This window comes from Rhinolophus sinicus, linkage group LG04 (assembly GCF_036562045.2).
Source record: "Rhinolophus sinicus isolate RSC01 linkage group LG04, ASM3656204v1, whole genome shotgun sequence".
NCBI lineage: Eukaryota > Metazoa > Chordata > Mammalia > Chiroptera > Rhinolophidae > Rhinolophus > Rhinolophus sinicus.
The window spans coordinates 59,295,610-59,301,609 of NC_133754.1; positions in this window are offsets into that span (position 1 = coordinate 59,295,610).

Here is a 6,000-nt window from a genome sequence, read left to right on the forward strand (position 1 = left end):
ACACAGCCCGCTCTCCTTCCTGGACGTAATGTCTACTCAAGTTGCTTAATTATTGATCTTTACAGAACTATACACCTGACCAAGTGTAGTTATTAATGAATCACAAAGTACATGTTGAGGGCCTGTGAAGTGTCTAGCATGAGGCCCGCTTGGTTTTGACTTTCAACAGAAACATGCATAGCCCGATGGTGAGTTAGGCTCAGTTGACCTCTGCTGGTTCTCTATCTCCAATTCCCAGCTCATTTCCAGCATGCTGTTTGTCTAACCTTAAGTCACTGCAGAACGCCAAGTTCCTGGACATTCCTCTGGTCCAATCGGGCTCTGTGTCCCAGCGTGTCCTGCAGTTCTTGGCCTGTTTATTCACCCCGGCTCCTAATCCAGAAGGAAGCAGGGAAGCACAGCCGGAGGCTGCACCCTGAGCAGCTGTGAGGTTAACCAGTCACTGGCCCTTCCTGCTTCTCACTGAATCCCAAATCCCTAGGGTTGGAGCAGAGGTTCAGGCTGCGCAAAGAAATGGAATCTGGCTCTTCTGGTGTCCTCACCTTCCTTCCTCTTTGTACTCCCGGCAGGAAGTCACTGATATAAGATGACACTTAAAAAAAAAAAAAAAAAAAAAAGCAATACTGCCTAATCCTCAAGCTTAGTTCACAGTTTTCTACTTGTCGAGAAGCCAGTAAAACTGTGAAAGATGACATCAGATCACATCATCTATTTAACAGGCATTTTGAGAATGGCCTTGTTGTTGAACACCTTACACACACACACACACACACACACACACACACTACCATAATCATTGAGTTTTAGAGATGAGAGGAGCTGCAGAGTCTTTTAAAAAACAGATGTGGAATAAGGCCGAGTATTGGGCTGCAGGGCTAAATCCATCCTCTCTCTGCAAGTCTGCTATTGTTTCTCTGAAGCCTCTGTGGCTGCAGTGGACCTGTTGGGGGGCTCAGGCTAGGCTGCCCCAAGATTTCTCACAATGGCATATTGATTTTTTCGAATGAAACTCATTCCAGAAGCAGCAGGAGTGGGTGGAGCTCTCTGACCCTCCTCTGTCTTTCTAAATGCAGGAAATAACTCTCCATGTGATAGGTGCCCTTATTACAACAGTTAAAAAAAAAAAAAAATCCAAAGTCGAAAAAGCCTGTATCAACAATCTTGTAGCACCTTTACTGATTTACTACCTAAGCCCAAACCTGGTTTAGATTCCTTTCTGATGAGCACTAACTTTCTTTGTCCTGTGGATTCTTCACAAATTTATTGATATTCTCTAAAAAGTATAAAAAGATGCCTGGCTTGATTATTTCTGTGAGCCTCATTTTACTATCTGAGCATCATATTGCGCACATATTAAATTGGTTTTTCTCCTGTTAATCTAGTCTTGTGTTGATTTTATTACTATGTTTTGTATTTTTTAAATTGTTGTTGTTTGATTATGTTTTCTTCAACTTGTATGTTAGAAAGAATATCCTCACCATGAAATGATTCAGGACATTTCTATTGAATACTTACTTCATAGCAGACCTTGGCCTAGGTACTGGTGTTGTAAAAACGATAGAGACCCTCACTGAGTTTACAACCTGATGATGCTAAATTCACAATAAACAACACAAACAGTAAACTAAATAAATTGTTATTTTGTGATAAGTTCAAAATTCTGCTTACAAACACACATACTACTTTATTTAACTTCTCTCTCTCTATTGAAACCTTATTTGACAACAATAAATTAATTGGCATTTTCAAATTTCTGTCTAGAAATCTCCTTAGCTGAACTGTACTTCCTTAGGTATATTTTCTATTTTCCATGTTACTATAGACTATCATGTTGTCAAAATTTCTGGCATTTTGTAATAGAAATTTATTTTTCTGCAGCATCCAACAACAATTTTTTCACTGTCTCTAAGGCTTTTAGCCACCAAGGACATTCTAGTTTTTGCCCATCACATAGTCTCAAAGAGAATGGCACATGTTTTATTTTTACCTTTTGACAGTACCCCAATTCCAAGCACCTCTTTAAGTGTCAGGTAGGGTTTGATTAGGCAAACAAAACTAAAAATGATATGGAGTAAGGAATGTATTATAGAAATTAGACCTTATTCATTTATGGGAGCTGGTGAAGAAGTCAATGGAAGACAATTTACTCTGACTCTGGTGGTAGGAATGAAGCTCCTGCAAAACAGTAAGACCAACAGTCAGGAAGAAAAACTACATGTGAATTGGGGAAGAGGGAAGACAAACTGGAAAATATGGGGGACAAGTTGGAACCCACAAAAATATACTGCAACCCATGTCTTTCACCAGTTCTGACTTTGACGACACTATTGACATGCAATTAAAACTAGTGTCCTTTGCCACAGAGTTACACACATGAGGACTCAAGAAGCTGAAAAACAAGATCCAGTGGAAGCTAGAGGAGCTGCAGGCCCAGTTGCTGCCCATGCCCACAAGGTAAGTCAGCAGACAGAGATCATGAGTGTGAGTTGTCTTGGCACCTGGCACCCTGCACCTTTAGAGTGTAATGGCCACTGTGTCTTTTCTACTTTGCAAAAAACAAACACACGAAAATGCTTAAGCGAAAAGTGATTGTTCTCTGTTCATATACCTGAAGGCAACAGGAGTACTCACCTTGGTTTAAATCTGATTTCTGTTATCATAATTCACACAATGCACCTTTTATTGTGGGACCAAAGTCCAAGAGGAAGTGGGATCTCTTAACGCCTTGGCTTTCTCTCCATTAATAAGATAATGAAGGATTTGCATTTTGTGGATTTTTCAACTTTTGTTTTGTTTAGCAGGTTTAGAGTTGAACTGTGATGTTCAGTTTTCTTTATTATCTTTAACCAGGACGAAAAGAATATGATGAATTTTAGATTTTCATTGAGAATTAATACTCTGGTACTTTCCATGAATTCAGTGCCATCTCTTGAGTTCCTAATAGTCTTCTGGCTTAATAATGATTTTCCCTTCATTATTGCTTTCTGAAAATTTTGATCATTATTTTAATTTTATTAAATATTTAATTGTGTAAGCCATCTGAAATAACTTCTGAAAGTAGGTTGAGTGCAAACATAATGTGTTTGTGGTAGTTGTACAGCTGCTGCCAGGCTTTTTTCTTCTCTCTGTCTCCCTATCTATGTCTAGTTAACTCGCTCTCTCTCTCTCTCTCTCTCTCTCTCCCTCTCCTGTGAAAATCTTAGTTCTTATAATTGAGAAGAAAATCTTGGATTAAATGCAGGTGTTCTCAGATTATTTTTCAAGGGAACAAAGATTAAGGGCTCATTTTCATTTAACTGCTAAATACAATGAGGAAGACAGTGGAACACTCCCAGAAGAAACAAGATACCCAGTGAACAGCATAAGCCAGAGGCTTCTGTTTTTCCAACCAGTCTTCAGCTTTTCCTTATCTTATACGAGTGTAAGTTAATCATATTATGCAAAATCAGGAAGAAAAGAATATGATGAATTTTGGATTTTCATTGAGAATTAATAGTCTGATACTTCCCATAAATTCAGTGCCATCTTTTGAGTTCCTAATAGTGCAGTATACGACAAGATAAATTGCTAGTGACTTTAAGGAAATTACAGAGTTTTACCAATCTTAGGAGCAAAGCTGAAACTTGTGATATTTTGAAAGTGTTCACAAGGCAACATGAAAGAACTCCCAATTAGAAGAAAATGACAACCGTGAACCTAAACACAGTTCATGCTTCGACATATGCAAACAAACACCCCTCTCTTTTGTCATTTTGCACACATTTCTGCCTTACACGCATCTAGCTTTAATCTAGCCAAGAAGTGGTAATGCAAAGGGGGGTCAATAATAAGTACACACCACTGTCGCTCTCTCTCTTCTTTTAGTTTGTCCCTATCCCTCTTAGTTACTGCTCCATTAGACCCTAAGTTGCCTGAGGACTTTATCTGAATCTCAGTCATCTATTTAAATAATTTACATAATCCACAACTGATACTAGGTAAATGTTCATTAAATGAATTAATGATGTTGAATTGAAATTGTCTTAAACGGACAGAACCCTGTGTGTGTGTGTCTGTGTGTGTGTGTATAATAGAGAGAGAAACAGGAAGAAATTTAGAACGGTTACCTGCTCCGAACGATACCACAAACTAGAGCTACTGGAGGTCCTTGGCCACCAGAGTGAATCTAGGCATGCGTTAGAAAATGACTTGGTTTTTCTCTGAAAATCAGCTCCATGCAGATAACGGCTGGGAAACTGAAGTGATGAAAAAAATGCAGAGTCTAAGACTGACTAGTGGAGCACAAAATCACATACTTTCAATTTTTTCCTACTTATTCGAAAGAGAGATATTAGAAAAATCTCTTTCCATTTTCTCAGCTCTCTTTCTATAGCTGAGAATAATGACCTTTAGGCTTCAATACCATGGGTAGTTAGACCATGGAGGCAGGAAAGCAAGAATAATAAAGGCCTAAATACTCTGGTTTTATTGTGGAGAGAAAGATCTGTCATAAAGGCCAACTGGAACAGAATACAGTTGATTCTCATTATTTGTGGTAGTTGTGTTCTCTAAAGTCGCTGTGAATGCTGAATTAGTGAATGCTGAGCCATGGCTTCTAGGGGAAATATACTGTTAGTTTCCTGAGAGCCTCTGCTCACGACATTGTCTCCAACCAATCAACACATACCTTGTTTTATGTGTGTTTCTGCTCAATGACATCTTTAACATGCATTGTTGACTCATTAACATTGAACTCACACCCAACAACGTTATACCTTATGCCAGAAGGAAGTGTATGTAACACATGTTTTCTTCCCAAGGGAAATCACACCAGACAGTACTTAACACTACGTCTGGGGGCCATTGTAAACAGCAAAATCGCCAACCAAAAGCACAACAATATGGCACTAAATAGACCACACAAAAAGACACTTGCTTAAAGAAGTTGGAGCAAAAAAGCATGAGTTGGAACAAAAAAGCATAAGCTGTCTCCTTGTCGACTTCAGCTAGGAACCTGTGTATCGGGTGAAACACATTTTCTGCCACTTGTACCTGTCTGCAAATGACTGTGAAAGTGCCACCATGAATACTGATACATTTTAGCAAGTAGGGGAATTCACAAATGCAGAATCCATGAATAATAAGGACTAACAGAATACACAATAGGGGAAAAGTTGAGACCCCTTAAATTGAATCCAATTGAATGCTCCACGTTTCTAATCAGGCCTATTATGCATCAGTGTGGGTTCAAGTGGAAGCAGAAACAAATGGGACTAAGACATGCTGCCTAGTAAACGTGTTTCCCATTTAGTGTGTGATGGGTGAGAGGTTTAACCACTTGACAAAACAATGAGAATTTTCGGAGGGGCGGGGGGAAGCCTATACTTTTCAAAACCCAATGGCATAAGTGGAGAATATAAAATGGTTATTGGACAAGTGACAACAGCAATGGGGTCTCTTGAAGAACGTTATGCCCAATGCTATTTTAGTAACATTTGAAGTGTTGCTGGGCTAGTGTGAATCCTTAGATGCCACTTCTAGATGAGAGATAATAATCATCTAACTGGGCAGAACTACAGGAAATCTGAATTTTGCTTTTAGATAAGGCCCAACAAATCCAAAGAGATAGAACTGTCCCCAGACTAACATCTTGAAGAGTCCTGGTGAATTTCAGTGCAGAACTTTCTTTGAAAAAGCTTATTATAGCTAGGCCAACCAGCTTGTAACCAAATGTTGCTGGAAATCCTAAACAATGCAATAGAAAACTATAAACATAAAACAACATAGAAGCACTATAATGCAGATATTTTCATACCCATTTGCTATCAAAAAGATTTTGTTGTTTCAAGGATTACTATAGTGTTATACAAATGAAGAATTATTGCAAAAATTAAGAATAGGACCCATAAAGTAGTACACGATGTTCAATACGTGGCAGTTACTAATATTTTTACCACACTTATGAGCTAAGCAGTAATTCATAGGGAAACAGGACCTTTTGAGACAACTTTGTCTAGGCAG